This window comes from Salvelinus namaycush, unplaced genomic scaffold (genome assembly GCF_016432855.1).
Source record: "Salvelinus namaycush isolate Seneca unplaced genomic scaffold, SaNama_1.0 Scaffold55, whole genome shotgun sequence".
NCBI lineage: Eukaryota > Metazoa > Chordata > Actinopteri > Salmoniformes > Salmonidae > Salvelinus > Salvelinus namaycush.
This window is the reverse complement of record NW_024061253.1, coordinates 79,997-106,540: the sequence shown is the minus strand read 5'-3', so window position 1 is coordinate 106,540 and position 26,544 is coordinate 79,997. Positions and strand designations below refer to the sequence as shown.

Here is a 26,544-nt window from a genome sequence, read left to right as displayed (position 1 = left end):
TGCTGGTGTTGAATGACACTTTAACTTACGTATATACTGTCTGTTCTGATCAACGGTGGTGCATCATCCAACACATTGACTATCGACTTAGGCAGCCTCAGAGGTACTGGCAGCCTCAGAGGTACTGGCAGCCTCAGAGGTACTGGCAGCCTCAGAGGTACTGGCAGCCTCAGAGGTACTGGCAGCCTCAGAGGTACTGGCAGCCTCAGAGGTACTGGCAGCCTCAGAGGTACTGGCAGCCTCAGAGGTACTGGCAGCCTCAGAGGTACAGGCAGCCTCAGAGGTACTGGCAGCCTCGGTGTCTGACATCTAAGGATACAATAAAATGATATTAGTCATGTGCAAATTAGGCAATAGGATATGATAACGATTCAATCAATCAATCAATCAATCAATCAATTTTATTTTATATAGCCCTTCGTACATCAGATAATATCTCGAAGTGCTGTACAGAAACCCAGCCTAAAACCCCAAACAGCTAGAATGCAGGTGTAGAAGCACGGTGGCTAGGAAAAACTCCCTAGAAAGGCCAAAACCTAGGAAGAAACCTAGAGAGGAACCAGGCTATGAGGGGTGGCCAGTCCTCTTCTGGCTGTGCCGGGTGGAGATTATAACAGAACTATGCCAAGATGTTCAAAAATGTTCATAAGTGACAAGCATGGTCAAATAATAATCATGAATAATTTTCAGTTGGCTTTTCATAGCTGATCATTAAGAGTTGAAAAACAACAGGTCTGGGACAGGTGGCGGTTCCATAACCGCAGGCAGAACAGCTGAAACTGGAATAGCAGCAAGGCCAGGCGGACTGGGGACAGCAAGGAGTCACCACGGGCGGCAGTCCCGACGCATGGTCCTAGGGCCCAGGTCCTCCGAGAGAAAGAAAGAGAGAAGGAGAAAATTAGAGAGAGCCAAGATTTTCAAAATGTTCATAAATGACAAGCATGGTCAAATAATAATCAGGAATAAATCTCAGTTGGCTTTTCATAGCCGATCATTAAGAGTTGAAAACAGCAGGTCTGGGACAGGTAGGGGTTCCATAACCGCAGGCAGAAGAGTTGAAACTGGAATAGCAGCAAGGCCAGGCGGACTGGGGGCAGCAAGGAGTCACCACGGCCGGTAGTCCCGACGTATGGTCCTAGGGCTCAGGTCCTCCGAGAGAAAGAGAGGAGAAAATTAGAGAGAGCCAAGATTTTCAAAATGTTCATAAATGACAAGCATGGTCAAATAATAATCAGGAATAAATCTCAGTTGGCTTTTCATAGCCGATCATTAAGAGTTGAAAACAGCAGGTCTGGGACAGGTAGGGGTTTCGTAACCGCAGGCAGAAACAGTTGAAACTGGAATAGCAGCAAGGCCGGGCGGACTGGGGACAGCAAGGTGTCAGCATGCCCGGTAGTCCTGACGTATGGTCCTAGGGCTCAGGTTCTCAGAGAGAAAGAGAGAACGAGAGAATTAGAGAGAGCATACTTAAATTCACACAGGACACTGGATAAGACAGGAGAAGTATTCCAGGTATAACCAACTGACCCTAGCCCCCCGACACATAAACTACTGCAGCATAAATACTGGAGGCTGAGACAGGAGCGGTCAGGAGACACTGTGGCCCCATCCGAAGAAACCCCCGGACAGGGCCAAACAGGAAGGATATAACCCCACCCACTCTGCCAAAGCACAGCCCCCACACCACTAGAGGGATATCCTCAACCACCAACTTACAATCCTGAGACAAGGCCGAGTATAGCCCACAAAGGTCTCCACCACAGCACAACCAAGGGGGGGCGCCAACCCAGACAGGAAGTTCACGTCAGTAACTCAACCCACTCAAGTGACGCACCCCTCCTAGGGACGGCATGAAAGAGCACCAGCAAGCCAGCGACTCAGCCCCAGTAACAGGGTTAGAGGCAGAGAATCCCAGTGGAGAGAGGGGAACCGGCCCTGGAGAGACAGCAAGGGCGGTTCGTTGCTCCAGAGCCTTTCCGTTCACCTTCACACTCCTGGGCCAGACTACACTCAATCATATGACCTACTGAAGAGATAAGTCTTCAGTAAAGACTTAAAGGTTGAGACTGAGTCTGCGTCTCTCACATGGGTAGGCAGACTGTTCCATAAAAATGGAGATCTATAGGAGAAAGCCCTGCCTCCAGCTGTTTGCTTAGAAATTTTAGGGACAATTAGGAGGCCTGCGTCTTGTGACCGTAGCGTACGTGTAGGTATGTACGGCAGGACCAACTCGGAAAGATAGGTAGGAGCAAGCCCATGTAACGCTTTAAAGGTTAACAGTAAAACCTTGAAATCAGCCCTTGCCTTAACGGGAAGCCAGTGTAGGGAAGCTAGCACTGGAGTAATATGATCAAATTTCTTGGTTCTAGTCAGGATTCTAGCAGCCGTATTTAGCACTAACTGAAGTTTATTTAGTGCTTTATCCGGGTAGCCGGAAAGTAGAGCATTGCAGTAGTCTAACCTAGAAGTAACAAATGCATGGATTAATTTTTCTGCATCATTTTTGGACAGAAAATTTCTGATTTTTGCAATGTTACGTAGATGGAAAAAAGCTGTCCTTGAAACAGTCTTGATATGTTCGTCAAAAGAGAGATCAGGGTCAAGAGTAACACCGAGGTCCTTCACAGTTTTATTTGAGACGACTTTACAACCATCAAGATGAATTGTCAGATTTAACAGAAGATCTCGTTGTTTCTTGGGACCTAGAACAAGCATCTCTGTTTTGTCCGAGTTTAAAAGTAGAAAGTTTTCAGCCATCCACTTCCTTATGTCTGAAACACAGGCTTCTAGCGAGGGCAATTTTGGGGCTTCACCATGTTTCATTGAAATGTACAGCTGTGTGTCATCCGCATAGCAGTGAAAGTTAACATTATGTTTTCGAATAACATCCCCAAGAGGTAAAATATATAGTGAAAACAATAGTGGTCCTAAAACGGAACCTTGAGGAACACCGAAATGTACAGTTGATTTGTCAGAGGACAGACCATTCACAGAGACAAACTGATATCTTTCCGACAGGTAAGATCTAAACCAGGCCAGAACTTGTCCGTGTAGACCAATTTGGGTTTCCAGTCTCTCCAAAAGAATGTGGTGATCGATGGTGTCAAAGGCAGCACTAAGGTCTAGTAGCACGAGGACAGATGCAGAGCCTCGGTCTGACGCCATTAAAAGGTCATTTACCACCTTCACAAGTGCAGTCTCAGTGCTATGATGGGGTCTAAAACCAGACTGAAGCATTTCGTATACATTGTTTGTCTTCAGAAAGGCAGTGAGTTGCTGCGCAACAGCTTTTTCTAAAATTTTTGAGAGGAATGGAAGATTCGATATAGGCCGATAGTTTTTTATATTTTCCGGGTCAAGGTTAGGCTTTTTCAAGAGAGGCTTTATCACTGCCACTTTTAGTGAGTTTGGTACACATCCGGTGGATAGAGAGCTGTTTATTATGTTCAACATAGGAGGGCCAAGCACAGGAAGCAGCTCCTTCAGCAGTTTAGTAGGAATAGGATCCAGTATGCAGCTTGAAGGTTTAGAGGCCATGATTATTTTCATCATTGTGTCAAGAGATATAGTACTAAAACACTTAAGTGTCTCTCCCGATCCCAGGCCCTCGCAGAGCTGTGCAGATCCAGGACAGCTAAGCCCTGGAGGAATACGCAGATTCAAAGAGGAGTCCGTAATTTGCTTTCTAATGGTCATGATCTTTTCCTCAAAGAAGTTCATGAATTTATTACTGCTGAAGTGAAAGCCATCCTCTCTTGGGGAATGCTGCTTTTTAGTTAGCTTTGCAACAGTATCAAAAAGAAATTTTGGATTGTTCTTATTTTCCTCGATTAAGTTGGAAAAGTAGGATGATCGAGCAGCAGTGAGGGCTCTTCGGTACTGCACGGTACTGTCTTTCCAAGCTAGTCGGAAGACTTCCAGTTTTGTGTGGCGCCATTTCCGTTCCAATTTCCTGGAAGCTTGCTTCAAAGCTCGGGTATTTTCTGTATACCAGGGAGCTAGTTTCTTATGACAAATGTTTTTCGTTTTTAGGGGTGCAACTGCATCTAGGGTATTGCGCAAGGTTAAATTGAGTTCCTCAGTTAATTGGTTAACTGATTTTTGTCCTCTGACGTCCTTGGGTAGGCAGAAGGAGTCTGGAAGGGCATCAAGGAATTTTTGTGTTGTCTGAGAATTTATAGCACGACTTTTGATGCTCCTTGGTTGGGGTCTGAGCAGATTATTTGTTGCGATTGCAAACGTAATAAAATGGTGGTCCGATAGTCCAGGATTATGTGGAAAAACATTAAGATCTACAACATTTATTCCATGGGACAAAACTAGGTCCAGAGTATGACTGTGGCAGTGAGTAGGTCCAGAGACATGTTGGACAAAACCCACTGAGTCGATGATGGCTCCGAAAGACTTTTGGAGTGGGTCTGTGGACTTCTCCATGTGAATATTAAAATCACCAAAAATTAGAATATGATCTGCTATGACTACAAGGTCTGATAGGAATTCAGGAAACTCAGAGAGGAACGCTGTATATGGCCCAGGAGGCCTGTAAACAGTAGCTATAAAAAGTGATTGAGTAGGCTGCATAGATTTCATGACTAGAAGCTCAAAAGACGAAAACGCCATTTTTTTTTTTGTAAATTGAAATTTGCTATTGTAGATGTTAGCAACACCTTCGCCTTTGCGGGATGCACGGAGGATATGGTCACTAGTGTAACCAGGAGGTGAGGCCTCATTTAACACAGTAAATTCATCAGGCTTAAGCCATGTTTCAGTCAGGCCAATCACATCAAGATTATGATCAGTGATTAGTTCATTGACTATGACTGCCTTTGAAGTGAGGGATCTAACATTAAGTAACCCTATTTTGAGATGAAAGGTATCACGATCTCTTTCAATAATGGCAGGAATGGAGGAGGTCTTTATCCTAATAAGATTGCTAAGGCGAACACCGCCATGTTTAGTTTTGCCCAACCTAGGTCGAGGCACAGACACAGTCTCAATGGGTATGGCTGAGCTGACTACACTGACTGTGCTATTGGCAGACTCCACTAAGCTGGCAGGTTGGCTAACAGCCTGCTGCCTGGCCTGCACCCTATTTCATTGTGGGGCTAAAGGAGTTAGAGCCCTATCTATGTTGGTAGATAAGATGAGAGCACCCCTCCAGGTAGGATGGAGTCCGTCACTCCTTAGCAGGTCAGGCTTGGTCCTGTTTGTGGGTGAGTCCCAGAAAGAGGGCCAATTATCTACAAATTCTATCTTTTGGGAGGGGCAGAAAACAGTTTTCAACCAGCGATTGAGTGCTGAGACTCTGCTGTAGAGCTCGTCACTCCCCCTAACTGGGAGGGGGCCAGAGACAATTACTCGATGCCGACACATCTTTCTAGCTGATTTACACGCTGAAGCTATGTTGCACTTGGTGACCTCTGACTGTTTCATCCTAACATCGTTGGTGCCGACGTGGATAACAATATCTCTATACTCTCTACACTCGCCAGATTTAGCTTTAGCCAGCACCATCTTAAGATTAGCCTTAACGTCGGTAGCCCTGCCCCCTGGTAAACAGTGTATGATCGCTGGGTGATTCGTTTTAAGTCTAATACTGCGGGTAATGGAGTCGCCAATGACTAGGGTTTTCAATTTGTCAGAGCTAACGGTGGGAGCCTTCGGCGTCTCAGACCCCGTAACGGGAGGAGTAGAGACAAGAGAAGACTCAGACTCAGACTCCGACTCGCTACATAATGGGGAAAACCGGTTGAAAGTTTCTGTCGGCTGAATGAGCGACACCGGTTGAGCATTCCAACAGCATTTCCCTACAGAAGCCATGAGAAAGTTGTCCGGCTGCGGGGACTGTGCGGGGGGATTTATACTAACGTTACTATCTGTACTTACTGGTGGCACAGACGCTGTTTCTTCCTTTCCTACACTGAAAATACCCTTGCCTAACGATTGCGTCTGAAGCTGGGCTTGCAGCACAGCTATTTTCGCCGTAAGGCGATCGTTCTCCTGTATATTATGAGTACAGCGACTGCAATTAGAAGACATCATGTTAATGTTACTACTTAGCTTCGGCTGTTGAAGGTGTTGACGAACCATGTCCAGATAAAGCGTCCGGAGTGAAAAGGTTGAATGAGGGAAAAAAGTTGCGATGGAAAAACTAAAAATATAAACGGTAATTAAAAACAGAAACAAAACAAAAAACGTAAAGTTGTCAGCTAGCAAAGTAAAGTAAACCATCCCCAGTATCCTCATTCTAAACAACTGACAAACCTGCGCTTCGGGATTTATCTTTTCCTTTTCAAATCTGGCCTCACAAGTTGAACTATGCTTCTTTAGATTTTCCATGCGCCTTCTTAGCCTCTGCAGTGCCTTTGTAAAGGAAGACAAAAAGAATAGTTGAGACTTAATAGAATGACAAGATTGCTCGGCACACAACAGGGGATGGGCTGGGGGACACCAATGACTGTTATCATTGACTAATAGAGGTCCAACAAACATCTATTACCATTTCTGTTTTTTAAAACTACTTTCAAGGTAAAAAAAGCAAGTATAAGCATAACATAAGCACATTATGCAAGTTCCTGCATGCAACTAAAGCTGAATCTGCTTTTATGGATGGACTAAAAGAGAATCAGTATGATTGGTTTGGCTAAAGCAAGGCAAGCGTACTCTAAATACTAGGCAAATCAGAAAACATACCGCATTGGTTACTTTGTAGGTTCCTGGACTCTTATCTTCCATTATGTTTTAGATCTTAAAAAATGTCTGTAAGAAATAGGGATTTGGTTAAAGAATCTGCCAATATATGTATGTATTGTATGTATGTATTTTTCAAGACAGTGAATTGTCAGTCCTACCAAAATGGACACTTTCCACAACCCTTATTCTTGTTGTGGTGTTTCACTCTTTTATGTGCAAAAAAAAAAAGAACTAGGAACCGCACCACGCCCCTCCCCCCACCCAAACTAATGTCCATGGTTTTCAATAAAAAAAATCTGGTCACTTATTTCTTAATTAAATTTCATATTTCTTATTTTCATCTGAATTATTTCAATGTAAAAAACGGTATTTGGGTAAGAAAGGGCTATAAAAAACGGGCGCAACTTCAATACATGAATTTAATGAGGGGGTTTAAATATTTTAACACATACAGGCTTATAACTTGACAAAATAGCTGAAAAGGAACTAGCTTTTCTTGCTAGCTTGTTACACTATGTAAGAAATACCATTGTAAATAACACAAGCATATTGCTATTACATTGTTATAACTAACTTCTTTCTAAGCAGGGTTTCTCACACACCCAAAGATAGATGGCTGGCACAGACCTTTCATAAACACTGATAAGGAAAGGCCTTGATCAAAAGAGTGCTTGGGTCCGCATTTCACGAAATAATGAGACACACACATAACCAAGGACAGAGGGCTGACTACGCACACACAAAATCTCCTGCTTAGCTGAACATTTGGTAACAAAGAACTTTTGCTACAAGACTCAGAAGGATGACGCACAGCTCATCAGGACCAATCTGAGAAGACAACAACCTGATCAGGACCAACCAGAAAAACAGATCTACCAGACTCAACCTACTTTCTGTGCTGTATAAAATGACTATGTATTTCTGTTATCTGGGCTCTGTCTGCAGGTTCCTTACGAGCTGAATGAACGAGTCCAAGCATGCTTGTATCAGATATCTTTACCTCTGAATAAAACTGCTTTTTATTATACGAATATCCACCCTGTCCAGAGTCTCTACTTCGTCTCAGTTCTCCAGTAAACTTGTGTCATCAACAAATGGTAGCAGAGGAAGGTTTTCTTCTCTGAATTCGATCCATAAAGGTTGACAGAGAAAAGAGACAAGTGAGAGACGGATCAGAAAGGAAGGGTGACCGGTCCGACGGAGCAGCCGGGAATCCAGCTCGCCTCAGGAAACTGATCTAGACGGCCGTCAAAACGAAGGTAAGCAGTACCTGTTAAATCAAAAATCTGCATATTGTATAATAGGAAAATCCAAATTTAAAGATCAGAAGTACTGAGGTGGAGTATGGATTACTGTTAAATTTATGATAAATGTCTATTGTAAATGTAAAAGCAAACATGTAAAGATATCTGAGATATAGAGAGTCACATAGTCGGGTAGAAGCCGTGAGACTCAGAGTCACATAGTCGGGTAGAAGCCGTGAGACTCAGAGTCACATAGTCGGGTAGAAGCCGTGAGACTCAGAGTCACATAGTCGGGTAGAAGCCGTGAGACTCAGAGTCACATAGTCGGGTAGAAGCCGTGAGACTCTAAAGTAATTAAAAAGAGATTCACATAGTCGGGTAGAAGCCGTGAGAATCCAAATAATTTATAGAGGGTCACATAGTCGGGTAGAAGCCGTGAGACTCAGATTCACATAGTCGGGTAGAAGCCGTGAGACTCAGAGTCACATAGTCGGGTAGAAGCCGTGAGACTCAGAGTCACATAGTCGGGTAGAAGCCGTGAGACTCAGAGTCACATAGTCGGGTAGAAGCCGTGAGACTCAGAGTCACATAGTCGGGTAGAAGCCGTGAGACTCTAAAGTAATTAAAAAGAGATTCACATAGTCGGGTAGAAGCCGTGAGAATCCAAATAATTTATAGAGGGTCACATAGTCGGGTAGAAGCCGTGAGACTCAGATTCACATAGTCGGGTAGAAGCCGTGAGAATCTAAGTAAATGTGTGTTGTAAAAAGATTCACATAGTCGGGTAGAAGCCGTGAGAATCCAAGAAATTGTGTTATAATTGTAACTGACTTGATAAAAAGATTCAGATAGTCGGGTTGAGTGAGAATTCCGTGAGAATCCAAGTCTAGAAAAGGTTCCCCAGACTTAACAACATTTGATTGGTTAAAACACTTGGAAGTTACCTAGGGGGAATCAACAAAATAAAAATAAAAATACGAGTTCAGATAGCGGGCAATGGTTGACTTGGCACTTAACTAGATGCACTGTGAAGAACTTAACTTGCGATCAATGTATTAATGTTGTTATGTAATAAAATACAAATGTGGAAATGTTAATTTGAATGCTATGTAAGATTGGCCGTTTCACGAGACTCACAAGTTGATAACTTTCGGGAGGACAGCTGAGTCTTCTTTTGGCCCGTGGTACAGCCGCCGAGCTGAAAACTGACTTGTATTTTTCCTCTATTGTGATGTTGGTGTTTCCATAATTCCTAAAATTGAATTGACAATTGGTACAGCAGCGCTTGGATTTGTTAATATACTGTTCCGGAAGGGCGATTCCGACACCTTCTGGGAAAGTATTTAACGAATCGAAAAACTAAAAAGCAATTATAACTATTGCAAAATAATTCTTAAAATTGAATTGACAATTGGTTCAGAAGCGCCTGGATTTGTTAATATATTCTTCCGGAAGGGCGATTCCGACACCTTCTGGGAAAATATACAACAACTCGAAAAACTGATTAACAGTAATAACTGCTGTAAATAATTCTTTGTGTGCGAGGGTGAGGTGCAAGAGATAAGTCTGCACTTGCACCGAGAATTCGTCTCGGGTTTTATACTCAGAGACGGGCTAAGTATACAAAGATAGTGGATAGATTACACACACATAGTACTTAATTTATAAGACAGAGAGGGTCTCGTGTAACGCGCCAATCAAACCCTTAAGGCTAAGATAGCTAAGGTATGTGCAGGTTCGAAGTTGATATGGGTTGAAGCCCTGCCTCTGGCGTTGATGGCCATGAGAGCCTCTCCAGGGGCAGGCACCCATCTCTCTCCTCATGAGATAATGACTGGTCCACCAAGAGAGGGAGGTCATATGCCCGCTCTTGATGTAATTATGTGAAACAACTGACGGAACTCTCTGTAGCACTCTCTACCCAGGTTCGCAAGGTCCGAGAGGGGAAGCTGCCAGGAGGCACGCCACCACAATGTAAAATGGTGACTGGGTGGGGTTAAAAGGTCCACAAGAGAAAGTGGCTGGAACCCAGGTAGACTGAACTGTACGAAGTGAAGGAGGTTACTTCACACTCAGTTCAGGTCAAAGGTAAATCAGGCGCACCTTGGCACCACCTCACACATTGTACTCTAGCTCCAATTCCTTACAGAAGTCAGAGCCGATTTGAGCGGCCTAAATTCGATTCCAAATTAAGACACTCCTGATTCAGGTGATGCGGCATCAAACTTCGCCTCCCCTGAAGAAGGAACCTCTCCCAGTTAGAGGCTGCAAATGAGAACGTGTTCTCAGTCAACTTACCTGGTAAAATAACGGTAAAATAAAATAAATAAATAAATAAATAAAACACTCATAACTCTTAGAGCTGTACAGAGAATGGACAGAAGATGGCAGTATTGCAGCACTCAACGGTCTCCCAGAAAATGGAGAGCCGGTTTGAGTGCTGGTGACAGAAAAAATTAGAACCAATTCGGAGTAGAGAGAATACATTTAATAACTTATTTAGGTTAAATTTACAGACTAATGATATTATTGTTATGGATTGGCTGACATGCGATATAAATTTAGCGAAGTATATGGTAAGTTTACACTTTGGAATGGAAAGAGTTGAGAAGTTGATTTTACTTATACGATAGTTTTGCTGCTAAACTTAGTTGGAGTGACTAGATGTTTTGCCTAGAGGCATGAATAAGACAGTCATTTTTGGTATTATATTGGCTAGTTGCTGCGTTCTGAACACAGGTTGAGCGCTAGTAAACGCATATCTTTATTTGAACTATACTAATCTATTTGATAAAAGTACTAAACCTGTATATTTAACATTTGATAATGATTTACCGGGTGTGGCTGTATTAAATTATGCTAGAGAAAATTGGTTGTGTCATTTAGAGGGAAAATGTGTACATTATAGCTTTGAGATACTTTTCAAAAGTTGCTGAAAGTTATTGGTTTTTGGTTTAGGTAACACCAGAGAATTCGAACAATAAGTAAACGTATTCTAAACGTGATCTGTTTTCATTATGGGGGACAAAGAACGACTCGCAACCTGGTATGGCAGGCATGAGAGTTTTTAAAGGGACAGTGTACGTTTATCACAGTTGTATGGTTAGTGCATGAAACATCGGGGAAATTTAAAACGAATGATTTAAGGGTATTATCATAATTATTAGGTTTTGTTTTTCTGGTAAACGTTTTGGGTTAAGGGGTTTTCCGTGTTCCGAGAGACAAGATAATATTAGGTGTTTTACTTTCTGAGTTTTATTTAGACAAGGGACTTTGTTAAGATAAAGGGTTCTTTTAGTAAATCTAGATATAGTATGAAACACGAATGTAAGGAGGTGATGTAACCTCTTGACCTGTCTTCATTGCATTTTCGTGTGGATTGATCACCCACAGGGGAAATGTAGTGAGGATAAGGAAATTGTGGTCATTTGGGAATACTAGTTTTGAGGTAAATTGATATAATAGAGTTTATAACTCTTGACCATAATTGTAGTCTTAACCATAGAGGAGTCAGGATTCTGTTTTTAAACATTGGATATGACGGTTTTGAATAGGCTGTTATTGAATTGGTTTGAACAGGAGATAATTTTAAGCCTATAGGGCATGGAAATAAAAGTGATAGAGAGCTTATTAGTAAAGAAAGGAATTTATATGGTTAGCATTTGTTTTGGCCATAAGAAGATAGAGATAGGTTTATTAAGGTTATGTAAGGACTTTAGAGATTGACACTATAAGACATGTTGTTAATTTTAAATCCATGATTTTAGATAAAGTCAAAACAGTGAGACACTTAGTTAATGTTTGGGACCAAGCTACAGACAGATAAGGGAAAGGGCAGACAGAGTGGCCCTCCCCGCACTGCTGAGACCTTGAAGGTTTGAGAGCAGAGAAGGGAGTTTTGGAAGGGGCGCCAGGACAGAGATAACAGAATGGGTAGATAACAGTTACTGAATGGAGACAAAAGGGAGAATTGGACATGTGGAAAATAAAAGGGGCGCTCCTACATAATAATGTAGAACATAAGAAAATTTAATAAGGTTGATACCTGGGCAGAGCCAGGTATCAAACGGGGGAGGGGTACATTGTGGTCTAGGATAGGATGGGGCATATTGGATAATAAACTAATTTAAAATTAAAAATTCTAGCTAAAAAATAGGCATAGAAGTTAAATATATAATCAGATAGAACAAATGATAAACTGTTTGTTAAACAAACCTGTATGTCCAAGATTTTATGCATTGCAGGTGAATTAAAGGAGAAGGTGATTCGCTAGATCTGGGGGCATATCGCACTTGGAGGGTGAGACACACTGACACTGTCGAATGATCACAGAGTTAAGGAGAAGAACCGTTGCTAATAGAGTTCGGGGATCAACTCCTTAATGAAGAATTCCCTCCCCCGACCTTTCCTCACTGTGTTTGTTCATAGAAGTGAAAGTGTTGCTTGGTCTCTGGCTGATGATGTGTTCTCTGGGAGAGGATGGGGCTTTACAGGACTGCTTGTGGTCCTGAGTTGTCTGTTTAGGATACGATGGGGATGTTACCATCACAGTACTGCCAGAACCGCCACCAGTTCCGACAGACCAGGTTCAGCCGGCCTCCTCCACCACTTCAAGACCAAGTCCCACGCCATCACCTAAACTCTACAATCTGGTATAGGTAATAAATGTAAAAGACCTCTCAGATAGTGACCAATTGGGGACTGATTCTGGTTATGAGGGAAGGGAGAATATGTGGTTGGCCTATAAAACACTTAATAGAAAGGACTGTGTCGTATGTGGACATGCCAGACCTATTCTGGCTGCTCACCCATTTGCCCTAAGTAATGGGGAAGGTTGGATGTGCATATTGGAAAGTTTAAGCCAAATTCAACCCTGTGTAAAACTCTGAGTCTTGTGTTCCCAGAAGTCCGTCCCCAGAAGACACCATGGGGGGTTAAGGCATATGGGGGATATTACAGCTGTAACACTGGTACAGGTAGAGGTATAGACTATGGGAGGTTCCCTGCTACTGCCTGCATTACTAAATGTCACTATTAAATAGAGGTGTTGCTGATGTATGGTGGATGTGTGGACCTGCCAGGCGGTTGACCCCATTTGGAAAGGAGATTGTCAGGGAACATGTGTTTTGGCCAGTCTGATAAACACCATTGCCTATTATTGAGGTTACAGCTAACCAACTTTTGGGAGCTGCACATGACAGAGGCTTGGGACCAACCCAGGAGACGGCAGAAACGTGACGCTCCTTGGTCCGAGGGAACAGATAACATTCACACCAACCTGTTGGGGGTCCCAATAGGGGTCCCCCACGAATTCCAGACATTAAACAGGAATGATGGCCTGTGGCATCTGATGCCCATCATTGGCCCAGCTATTGTTGATGCTAAGCATAATGCCTGGATCAATTATATCTACTATAATTAATAATGATTTGTTAAATACACCCACACAGCACTTACGGGAATGGCTGAACAATTGGATGCTACCTCTCAAACCAGTAGACAAAATAGACTAGCACTGGACATGATTCTGGCCATCCAGGGAGGCGTATGTAAAATGTTTGGAGAACAGTGTTGCACGTTTGTCCCTAACAATACTAGTTCGGATGGGAGCATTTCAAAAGCTCTGAGTGTGTTGGCAAGGTTATCAGTGGAGATGAAGGGTCTTGCAGGTGTGGAGGAGACTGGACTGGTCCCTTGGCTGGGTGGTTGGTTTGGTAAGTACACTGCAATAATGATTACTGAATTTCTGACACTAGTTGTTGTTTTTCATTTCTGTGCTGCCTGTATCATACCTTGTTTGAAGAAGTCTGTTACAGATGTGGCAAGGGCCTCTGGTATGATGCCGCTGCTTGATGCTCCAGTAGGAGAGGCTGATACGGAATCAAGCTTTCGCAGGAGAGTGGGCCTGACAGAGGAGGACCCTTGGTTCGCTGTAGTTGATGTTGTCGAATGAATAAAAAGTGATGTTTGTCCTCCCTGTTGTGAAGGTTTGAAGTTCCCGGGTGGCGACGAGCCCACCTGATACAGGTTGTATAGAGGGATGGACCTGAGGGTTTAACATACTCTTGTTTTTTGGTTACTAATATGTCCAGGGGTAGTTCTTGGAGTGGTCTCCTTTTGGTCCTTGCTCATCCTCATCGTGGGCAAACTTGCACCGCCCACTCTCGACGGTGCTATCCTTACAGCTACAGGGGTCTCGGGACTTACGAATAATTGGCTATTATTGGCTGAGGAGGCGGGCAAGGCCACCCACCAGAGCTGTGTGGTGTGTATGGGAGCCCGTCCACTCCTACGCATTGTACCGGCTACCCTACCTGACGTATGTCTTCTTCCTGTTATGAAACATGACAACCCAACTGCCAACTGCTCCATATGGGACAAGTTTTACCCTATTGTTAAAAGTACTAGAAAGGGCCCCGATGTTTTCTTCTCAGGTTGCCAGGGCTAATTTCACTGGTATAAATATGTCCCTTGGCCCTCCAATGCTGGGAGCATTACCTTATGAATGGTGCAATAACACCCATAATCCTAATGCCCCTTTCCAACCTGTGTCTAGAGCTGATGTCTGGTGGTGGTGTGGAGGAAATAATCTATATGACCGCCTGCCAGGGAATGCCACTGGTCTTTGTGCTCTTGTCTCTCTGCTTCTTCCTGTTTCAGTGTATCCTATGGAAGTAAAGGACCTGATGGCCCGTGTAGAGAGGGACGGGGATTTATCCCGGTCCAAAAGATCAACAGGAGTGGATCCTGGAGACCCCACCTATATTGACGCCATAGGAGTCCCTAGGGGGGTGCCAGATAAGTATAAACTAGTAGACCAGGTTGCAGCGGGTTTTGAATCATCATTTTGCTGGTGGTGTACAGTTAATAAAAATGTGGACCGAATCAATTACATTCATTTTAATGTTCAGAAACTAGGCAATTGGACTCAACAAGGCTTCGAGGCGGTCCATGGCCAATTGGAAGCTACTTCCCTGATGGCATTCCAAAATAGAATCGCGGTGGATATGTTGTTGGCTGAACGCGGAGGTGTTTGTGCCATGTTCGGAGAGCAATGTTGTACTTTCATTCCCAATAACACAGCAACTGATGGTAGTCTTACTGTTGCTTTAGAAGGTCTTCGTACTCTTAATGGGAAAATGAAGAGCCACTCAGGAGTGAATACCTCAATGTGGGACTCTTGGATGGATGCGTTTGGTAAATATAAGACGCTTGTTTCTTCCATACTGGTATCTATATCTGTCTTCGCTGCGATACTGGTGCTTTGTGGATGCTGTTGCATTCCATGTATTCGAACGCTGGCCACTAGGATCATAACTACTGCTATTGATCCCAACCAGGCAGAGAAGGGACAGATGTTTCCTCTGCTTGCCCTGGAGGATGCTGAGCCAGGCTATTTGACTGATGACTGATTCAATGCCATTTATAGCTTTTGTCACGTCTCTTGTGAGACGTGAAGAGAGGGAATCAAAACTTTATCTCTGATAAAGTTTACTCTAATTTTGCCATTTATAGCTTTTGTCACGTCTCTTGTGAGACGTGAAGAGAGGGAATCAAAACTTTATCTCTGATAAAGTTTACCCTATTCTGCCATTTCTAGCTTTTTATGTCACGTCTCTTTTGAGAGGTGAAGAGAGGGAATTAAAACTTTCTCTCTGAGAAAGTTTCCCTGGTTGTTTACTTTTGCTTTTCTTACTCTTACCTAGTTTATGTCACGTCTCTTATGAGACGTGAAGAGAGGGAATCAAAACTTTATCTCTGATAAAGTTTACTCTAATTTTGCCATTTATAGCTTTTGTCACGTCTCTTTTGAGACGTGAAGAGAGGGAATGAAAAACTTTATCTTCTGATAAAGTTTGCCCTATTCTGCCATTTCTAGCTTTTTATGTCACGTCTCTTTTGAGAGGTGAAGAGAGGGAATTAAAACTTTCTCTCTGAGAAAGTTTCCCTGGTTGTTTACTTTTGCTTTTCTTACTCTTACCTAGTTTATGTCACGTCTCTTAGGAGACGTGAAGAGAGGGAATCAAAACTTAATCTTCTGATAGAGTTTACTCTAATTTTGCCATTTATAGCTTTTGTCCTAGTTTTTGTCACGTCTCTTATGAGACGTGAAGAGAGGGATTTGTAAGAAATACCATTGTAATAACACAAGCATATTGCTATTACATTGTTATAACTAACTTCTTTCTTAAACAAGGTTCTCTCACATACTCACAAGCAGAAACTGAGACACACACACACCAGAGACAGATGGCTGACACAGAACATTCATAAACACTGATAAGGCAGGGAAGGCCTTGAGCAAGAGTGCTTGGGTCTGCATCACACGAGATAATGAGACACACACACCCAGAGACAGATGGCTGACATAGACCTTTTATCAACACTGACAAGAAAAGGGTGCTTGGTACTGTATTTCACGAGGTACTGAGACACACACATACCCAAGGACAGAGGGCTGACGTAAATCTTTCATAAACACAGATAAGACAGGAACATCAACGCACACACAAAAACTCCTCTTCAGTCTGAACATTTTTGAAGACAAAGAACTCTACTCAGAGCCAATGGGACAGTGATACTAGCCTGAAGGAGACCTCGCCCAACTCATCAGAACCAACCAGAGGACCAGAACTTCCAGACTCAACCTACTTTCTGTGCTGTATAAAATGACTATGTATTTCTGTTATCTGGGCTCTGTCTGCAGGTTCCTTACGAGCTGAATGAACGAGTCCAAGCATGCTTGTATCAGATATCTTTACCTCTGAATAAAACTGCTTTTTATTATACGAATATCCACCCTGTCCAGAGTCTCTACTTCGTCTCAGTTCTCCAGTAAACTTGTGTCATCAACACTAGCTAGCTTACCGAGCTGTACCGACTAGCTGGGATAACTAGGATGCTGCTGGTAGAGTAGCTAGCTAGCTTACCGAGCTGTACCGTCTAGCTTGGCTTTGCTAGCAGGTCGTTCATCGGTCCTTTGTCTCGATGAAAATGACGAATCCGGTGAACCACAAATTGAAACCAGGATAGAGAGTGAAAAGGATCTGGCTACACTCATACTGTCCCTGACCGTAAAGAAAAAAGCAAATTGAACAATAAACTTCGGTGTCTCAACACTGTAGCGAACTCCGTCATTATTCCCCAAGATCACCTCAGACAACTCTGCGCGTAACCGGACAATATGCTTGGCGCCACACCGAACGTGGACGCGGACAGTTCTGTACGGGGACGCGGACAGTTCTGTACGGGAACGCGGACAGTTCTAGGACGCGGACAGTTCCAGGACGTGGACAGTTCTGTACGGGGACGTGGACAGTTCCAGAACGCGGACATGAGCAGTGCAACACAATCAACTAAACCCAGTCTTTACATTGGGTTACATTAGTAATATTCCTTTTTTATTATTATGTTAAACAAACATTCTAAGTTTTTTTATAACAATATTTTGTGATCTGGGCCCATATCCACAAAGCGTCTCAGAGTAGAAAATTGGTGTTGAAAGTGCTAAGAATAAAGACATTTTACACTTATGGGTATACATTAAAGCTATGCATGAAGTCTCTAGTCCCACCTAGTCGGCAGATATTTAGGACACCTCGTGAGCTGTCCTAAGTAGTTAAGAGTTAACAGCAGGTGTCTTGATAATACTATAGAATAATGCAGTGAGTCAGTGGTTCCTGAGCCACATGTAATTGCTTTGTAGTAGTTAAAAATAATGTTTTATATTTCTATATGATCAATCCATAAATAATATAAACCTACATGCAACAGTGTGTCTTGTGCTTTTGGCAATGATTTGTGTATAATAATTATGTATAACAAGTGATACCATGTATGTCTGCATAGCATTTTGCCTTCATTTTGGCAGATTAACTCATGCTTATTTCTGAAGATTAACTCAGGTTTTCGCCCAGTGGCGAAGGAGTTGGAGCTGTGGCTGAAAGGTGGCAGGTTCAAATCCTGTGCCGGGCGCTGGAAAAAACAGGTGGAATTGATCTGACCACTGGAGGGCTGCTGGGTTCACATCCTCAAAACATTAACCTTTCGTTGATCGGAACTCTAGAGGTTCTTCTTCACTGAACCCAAAAATATATATAACTTTTAGTGGTTCCATATATTAAGGAAGTGATAGAAGCCTTTTTGGTTCTATAAGGAACCTTCTTTTCTAAGAGTGTATAATAAACACGTTTTTCTTTTGATTATTTAATTATCTACATCATGTTATTTCAAGTTGTCCCTTTGGAGCGCAACATCACATTGTTAAAAAATAATCCTAAATTGGGCATGGCTATAAATTGGGCAATTGAAGGTATCTAGGGCGTAATATGTGTTAGATGAATATGAACATTGTATGCAACGTTGTAGGCAACATTATTGGCAAGGGACTTGATGCTACTATGCCAAAGATATTTAGAGTTGTTAAACGGGTGTGAAGAGTGTGTTGATATAACGGTAATATTGTCAAAATTTCTGCTTGTAACAACCGTCAGAATTGGTAAAAAAAATATGCATTCTATTATATTAGGCAATTATTAAGAGTAGGCAAAGTGGTTGTGTCATGTGAAAATTCTATCAAATGTCTAACATTACAACGAGTACAGTGGAACCCTGCAGTACCTCCACAGACCCCGGATTGAGAACCCCTGCAGTACCTCCACAGACCCCGGATTGAGAACCCCTGCAGTACCTCCACAGACCCCGGATTGAGAACCCCTGCAGTACCTCCACAGACCCCGGACCCCGGATTGAGAACCCCTGCAGTACCTCCACAGACCCCGGATTGAGAACCCCTGCAGTACCTCCACAGACCCCGGATTGAGAACCCCTGCAGTACCTCCACAGACCCCGGATTGAGAACCCCTGCAGTACCTGCACAGACCCCGGATTGAGAACCCCTGATTTAGCAGATGCTCTTATCCAGAGTGATTTACAGTAAGTGCATTCATCTTAAAAAAGCTATTTATTTTGGAAATAAACTTAATCAAATCTTCACAAAATTGTCATCTTACCTCTTAGCTTTGGTGTCATGTCCCCCAGAGAGATGCATTTTAGAGGCAGGGCCCCCCTCCTCTCTCTCCCCAGGGAGACTAATTTTAGAGCACTGACCCCTAAACAGAGATCCAGCATGTTGGTTGTGGTTAACACAGTAACAACTAAACAGAGATCCAACATGTTGGTTGTGGTTAACACAGTAACAACTAAACAGAGATCCAACATGTTGGTTGTGGTTAACACAGTGACAACTAAACAGAGATCCAACATGTTGGTTGTGGTTAACACAGTGACAACTAAACAGAGATCCAGCATGTTGGTTGTGGTTAATACAGTGACAACTAAACAGAGATCCAGCATGTTGGTTGTGGTTAACACAGTGACAACTAAACAGAGATCCAGCATGTTGGTTGTGGTTAACACAGTGACAACTAAACAGAGATCCAACATGTTGGTTGTGGTTAACACAGTGACAACTAAACAGAGATCCAGCATGTTGGTTGTGGTTAACACAGTGACAACTAAACAGAGATCCAGCATGTTGGTTGTGGTTAACACAGTGACAACTAAACAGAGATCCAACATGTTGGTTGTGGTTAACACAGTGACAAGTAATTATTGAATTTCAATTGTTCTCATGTATTCATTATCTCTTTGAGAAATAAAACATTTACTAACAGACATTTCAAAACAATTAGATGATTTAATGCATCACATGAACATGTAGATGTGACATTTCATCTCCATGGTAACTGTCAATAATAATAATAAGTCACTGTTTGTTAAGGTAGTTATAGACAGTACAGCAACAACAACAATAATAATAATAATAATAAGTCACTGTTTGTTAAGGTAGTTATAGACAGTACAGCAACAATAATAATAATAATAATAAGTCACTGTTTGTTAAGGTAGTTATAGACAGTACAGCAACAATAATAATAATAATAATAAGTCACTGTTTGTTAAGGTAGTTATAGACAGTACAGCAACAATAATAATAATAATAATAAGTCACTGTTTGTTAAGGTAGTTATAGACAGTACAGCAACAATAATAATAATAATAATAAGTCACTGTTTGTTAAGGTAGTTATAGACAGTACAGCAACAACAATAATAATAATAATAATAATAAGTCACTGTTTGTTAAGGTAGTTATAGACAGTACAGCAACAATAATAATAACAATAATAATAATAATAAGTCACTGTTTGTTAAGGTAGTTATAGACAGTACAGCAACAATAATAATAATAATAATAAGTCACTGTTTGTTAAGGTAGTTCTAGACAGTACAACAACAATAACAATAATAATAATAATAATAAGTCACTGTTTGTTAAGGTAGTTCTAGACAGTACAGCAACAATAATAATAATAATAATAAGTCACTGTTTGTTAAGGTAGTTATAGACAGTACAACAACAATAATAATAATAATAAGTAACTGTTTGATAAGGTAGTTATAAACAGTACAGCAACACAAGTCCATGTCTCACAATTATTTGTGTGAATTAAAAGTAGGCTATTTATTGTCTTTCAATCTGTTATTTTCTAAATGTATCTGAGAATGTAGACAGAAGGGATAAAACAGACATGATGGATCTGAGGAGGAAATCATTGATCCATTCAGAAAGGTTTTTTGCATCAAGTAAGAGATGTTATATTATGTAAAGTAGACTAGGTTATAATGTATAGTAGTGGGTTGTTAGTGATATGTTATATTATGTAAAGTAGACTGGGTTATAATGTATAGTAGTGGGTTGTTAGTGATATGTAGATGTTATATTATGTAAAGTAGGCTAGGTTATAATGTATAGTAGTGGGTTGTTAGTGATATGTAGATGTTATATTATGTAAAGTAGACTAGGTTATAATGTATAGTAGTGGGTTGTTAGTGATATGCACATCGAGGTCTATACCTCGGCTATAGCCTACATATCATAGATGACCAGTCTAAACCTGTTCAGATCAGTTCACATAATGTTATAGTCCTACCAGTAGCAGGACAGAGAATGTACTGTATATAACCTACATATCATAGATGACCAGCCTAAACCTGTTCAGGTCAGTTCACATAATGTTATAGTCCTACCAGTAGCAGGACAGAGAATGTACTGTATATAACCTACATATCATAGATGACCAGTCTAAACCTGTTCAGATCAGTTCACATAATGTTATAGTCCTACCAGTAGCAGGACAGAGAATGTAGCCAAGGCCATCAGGTCGGTCAGCATGATAAGCAGTGATGTATTTTTTTTAGGTGAGGGAGCGCAAGAAAATATGTAAATGACTTCAAAATGTCTTCAATCAAAGTTTGTACAGACATACATACTGACAGATGTAGCCTATTGAATAGCCTATCATTACAGGGCTCTCCAACCCTGTTCCTGGAGCTCTACCCTCCGGTAGGGTTTCACTCCAACCCTGTTCCTGGAGCTCGACCCTCCGGTAGGGTTTCACTCCAACCCTGTTCCTGGAGCGCTACCCTCCGGTAGGGTTTCACTCCAACCCTGTTCCTGGAGCTCTACCCTCCGGTAGGGTTTCACTCCAACCCTGTTCCTGGAGCGCTACCCTCCGGTAGGGTTTCACTCCAACCCTGTTCCTGGAGCTCTACCCTCCGGTAGGGTTTCACTCCAACCCTGTTCCTGGAGCTCTACCCTCCGGTAGGGTTTCACTCCAACCCCAGTTGTAACTAACCTGATTTAAGTTATAAACCAACTAATTATTTTAATCAGGTGACTAGTTTTGAATAGTAAGGAAAAACTACAGGATGGTATCTCTCCAGGAACTGGATCGGAGAGCCCTGTTTTAGAAGATGAATCAAATCCACCCTACAATTGTTTTTTTACTATTCAGCTTCAGCTAACCGTCCTAAAATCTTATTAGAAATTGCTATATTTTTTGTACCAGTAACGTTACCATTTACCTGGTAATTAAATAGAATTTATTTAGAATTGATCAGAATTATTTCTTCGTATATTCTCAAATTGAAAGTGCTCCCTCGCGCTCCCCAGCACTACACACATGATGATCAGTGATCATAGATCAAACCTACTCTGGACTATTAAATGTCTGAAGACGAACTAACTTTATAATAGTTTGTATGTAGCCTCTAGACTTACCAGAGTCTGCTCGTCTTTCCTTCAAATCAATACTTTTACCCGACTTCTAATGTTGCCGAGAAATGTGCGCCACAGTTTCAACATCCATTTTGTAAGTGCATTCGTCTACAAACTTACTTTCAACTTCATGAGGAAATTACATAACCAGAATTCCTAAACCCAGAGACGCAACATCCCGAGTCTACCGGGACCGCTGGGGAAGCAGACTGTAGGAAGTAGACCAAAGCCGTGATTTGGGGTTTGAGAAGTCATAAGTGAAAAATGATTCCTTAGTCGCACATTTTCTCGAAATCTAAAGGCAAAACCTAGATTCGAGCCAATGTATTAAGTATTTGAACATGTTATTACTCCAACTTCGTGAAAGTGACAAACTGACAGGTTATTATTTTACTTTAAAAAATACTTTATATCGAAGGAGTGTCTTTGGTTTGACGGCCTGCACATGCGCAGTTCGGCGTGAGACGACCGTTATACCCGATCATGTGTTTCTGCGTATGCGCTGAGTAAACCAACGTTGCCATGACATGTGCGTCTGTTTCTAGTTAGTATAAATGTATGTGCATATTACACTATATTACACTTTTGGAGCGGCAGGTAGCCTAGTGGTTAGAGCGTTGGACCATTAACTGGAGCTGACAAGGTAAACATCTGTTGTTCTGCCCCTGAACAAGGCAGTTAACCCACTGTTCCCTGGTAGGCCATCATTGTAATAAATAATTTGTTCTTAAACTGACTTGCTTAGTTAAATAAAGGTTACTTAAAAAAAAGATATATATATATATACATATATGCATAAATACTAAAGTATGTCGACACCCCTTCAAATTTGTGGATTTGGTTATTTCAGCCACATCCGTTGCTGACAGGTGTATAAAACCGAGCACACAGCCATATAATCTCCATAGTCAGTAGAATGACCTTACTGAAAAGATCAGTTACTTTCAACGTGCCACCGTCATAGGATGCCACCTTTCCACAAAGTCATCACATTTCTGCCCTGCTAGAGATTCCCTGATCAACTGTAAGTGCTGTTATTTTGAAGTGGAAACATCTTGGAGAAACAACGGCTCAAGCATGAAGTGGTAGGCCACACAAACTCACAGAATGGGGCAGCCGAGTGCTGAAGCGTGCTTTCTGGAATGATGAATCACGCTTCACCATCTGGTAGTCCGACTGACACGTCTGGGTTTGGTGGATGCCAGGAGAACGCTACCTGCCCCAATGTATAGTGCAAACTGTAAAGTTTGGTGGAGGAGGAATAATGGTCTGGGGCTGTTTTTCCATGGTTTGTGCCAGGCCCCTTAGTTCCAGTGAAGGGAAATCGTAACGCTACAGCATACAATGACATTCTAGATGATTCTGTGCTGGCAACTTTGTGGCAACAGTTTGGGGAAGGCCCTTTCCTGTTTCAGCATGACAATGTCCCAGTGCACAAAGCGAAGTCCATACAGAAATGGATTGTCAAGATCGGTGTGGAAGAACTTGACTGTCCTGCACAGAGCCCTGACCTCAACCCCATCGAACACATTTGGGATGAATTGGAACACCGACTGCGAGCCAGGCCTAATCACCCAACATCAGTGCCCGACCTCCCTAATGCTCTTGTGGCTGAAAGGAAGCAAGTCCCCGCAGCAATGTTCCAACATCTAGTGGAAAGCCTTCCAAGAAGAGTGGAGGCTGTTATGGCAGCAAAGGGGGGACCAAGTCCATATTAAGTGTGTAGGGGGCGCTATTTTCACTTTGGGAAAAAATTGTGCCCAATTTAAACGGCCTCGTACTCTATTCTAGATCGTACAATATGCAGCTTATTATTACTATTGGATAGAAAACACTCTCAAGTTTCTAAAACCGTTTGAATTATATCTGTGAGTAAAACAGAACTAATTTTGCAGCAAACTTCCTGACAGGAAGTGAAAAATCTGAAATCGAGGCTCTGTTCCAGGGCCATCCTATTCAATTGCTTAAAATCTATGGATATACATGCACTTCATACGCCTTCCACTAGATGTCAACAGGCAGTGGGAGGTGAAATGGGGTGTCTAGCTTGATCTGAGGTCGAACAAGAGCTCATGAGCAGACCAGACTCAGACCAGGCTGAAGGACCAGACATCACCATCTCCTAAGACCAGGCTGAAGGACCAGACATCACCATCTCCTCAGACCAGGCTGAAGGACCAGACACCACCATCTCCTCAGACCAGGCTGAAGGACCAGACACCACCATCTCCTCAGACCAGGCTGAAGGACCAGACATCACCATCTCCTCAGACCAGGCTGAAGGACCAGACATCACCATCTCCTCAGACCAGGCTGAAGGACTACACACCACCATCTCCTCAGACCAGGCTGAAGGACCAGACATCACCATCTCCTCAGACCAGGCTGAAGGACCAGACATCACCATCTCCTCAGACCAGGCTGAAGGACCAGACATCACCATCTCCTCAGACCAGGCTGAAGGACCAGACATCACCCTCTCCTCAGACCAGGCTGAAGGACCACACACCACCATCTCCTCAGACCAGGCTGAAGGACCACACACCACCATCTCATCAGACCAGGCTGAAGGACCAGACACCACCATCTCCTCAGACCAGGCTGAAGGACCAGGCATCACCATCTCCTCAGACCAGGCTGAAGGACCTCACACCACCATCTCCTCAGACCAGGCTGAAGGACTACACACCACCATCTCCTCAGACCAGGCATATCAGGCTGAAGGTCTACATACCACCTGTCCTCAGACCAGGCTGAAGGACCAGACACCACCATCTCCTCAGACCAGGCTGAAGGACCAGACACCACCATCTCCTCAGACCAGGCTGAAGGACTAGACACTACCATCTCCTCAGACCAGGCTGAAGGACTACACACCACCATCTCCTAAGACCAGGCTGAAGGACCAGCCACCACCATCTCCTAAGACCAGGCTGAAGGAGCAGACACCACCATCTCCTCAGACCAGGCTGAAGGACCACACACCACCATCTCCTCAGACCAGGCTGAAGGACCAGACATCACCATCTCCTCAGACCAGGCTGAAGGACCAGACACCACCATCTCCTCAGACCAGGCTGAAGGACCAGACACCACCATCTCCTCAGACCAGGCTGAAGGACCAGACATCACCATCTCCTCAGACCAGGCTGAAGGACCAGACATCACCATCTCCTCAGACCAGGCTGAAGGACCAGACACCACCATCTCCTCAGACCAGGCTGAAGGACCAGACACCACCATCTCCTCAGACCAGGCTGAAGGACCAGACATCACCATCTACTCAGACCAGGCTGAAGGACCACACACCACCATCTCCTCAGACCAGGCTGAAGGACCACACACCACCATCTCCTCAGACCAGGCTGAAGGACCAGACACCACCATCTCCTCAGACCAGGCTGAAGGACCAGACATCACCATCTACTCAGACCAGGCATATCAGGCTGAAGGAGCAGACACCTCCATCTCCTCAGACCAGGCATATCAGGCTGAAGGAGCAGACACCACCATCTCCTCAGACCAGGCATATCAGGCTGAAGGACGAGAACAGTCACAATGTATTTCCAATGGCTCATTCTGAGCATCTGTAAATACTAAATAAATACCTATTCTGCTTTTGAAGTAATACCACTTACGGTTGAGTATTCAAACGGAGTGTCCGAGACAAAATATCACGTGTACTGGAATGAAAACTCATTATGAATAAAACACAATGTTAATTACTCATTATAAATGTATGTTAGTAAAACATTATGAATTAAACACAATGTTAATTACTCATTATAAATGTATGTTAGTAAAACATAATGAATTAAACACAATGTTAATTACTCATTATAAATGTATGTTAGTAAAACATAATGAATAAAACACAATGTTAATTACTCATTATAAATGTATGTTAGCAAAACATTATGAATAAAACACAATGTTCATTACTCATTATAAATGTATGTTAGTAAAACATAATGAATAAAACACAATGTTAATTACTCATTATAAATGTATGTTAGTAAAACATAATGAATAAAACACAATGTTAATTACTCATTATAAATGTATGTCAGCAAAACATTATGAATAAAACACAATGTTAATTACTCATTATAAATGTATGTCAGCAAAACATTTTGAAACACGAATGTGCTGGTGTATTGGGCTTTGCAGACGCCTTATAAAGCCCCAGAACAATACATACGTAAGACTGTACATGATAACCCCCGGAATATTAAACAAAAATGACACCTATGCCAATTTTCGGTATGTTATGCACGTCTTGTCATGAACCCAGTGACCAAAGCATTGAGGAAGTTCTGTGTGAAGCTCCAGAATGTTTTAAAGGAGTTTTGGGTACGAGTGAGGGACATATGTCTTACATATTCCAGCCGGAGGCTTCTACGGTAAAGATATTCACAGACAGTGGCCCCAAACCCCTTTATCAGGCAAAACCTGGGAGTTTTTCTCCTGCTCTGCGGATGAGAGA

The 26,544-nt window shown here is 42.5% G+C and overlaps 1 long non-coding RNA gene across 1 annotated transcript; it reads right to left on the bottom strand.

The window, feature by feature from the left end:
- Window positions 1-269: 269 nt before the first annotated feature.
- On the bottom strand, window positions 270-6,766 carry LOC120041825. The gene is made up of 3 exons (XR_005475956.1): window positions 6,694-6,766; window positions 6,265-6,363; window positions 270-309 (listed from the first exon to the last, which is right to left on the bottom strand). It is a non-coding gene; the product is annotated as an uncharacterized LOC120041825 (long non-coding RNA).
- Between the last annotated feature and the right edge of the window lie 19,778 nt (window positions 6,767-26,544).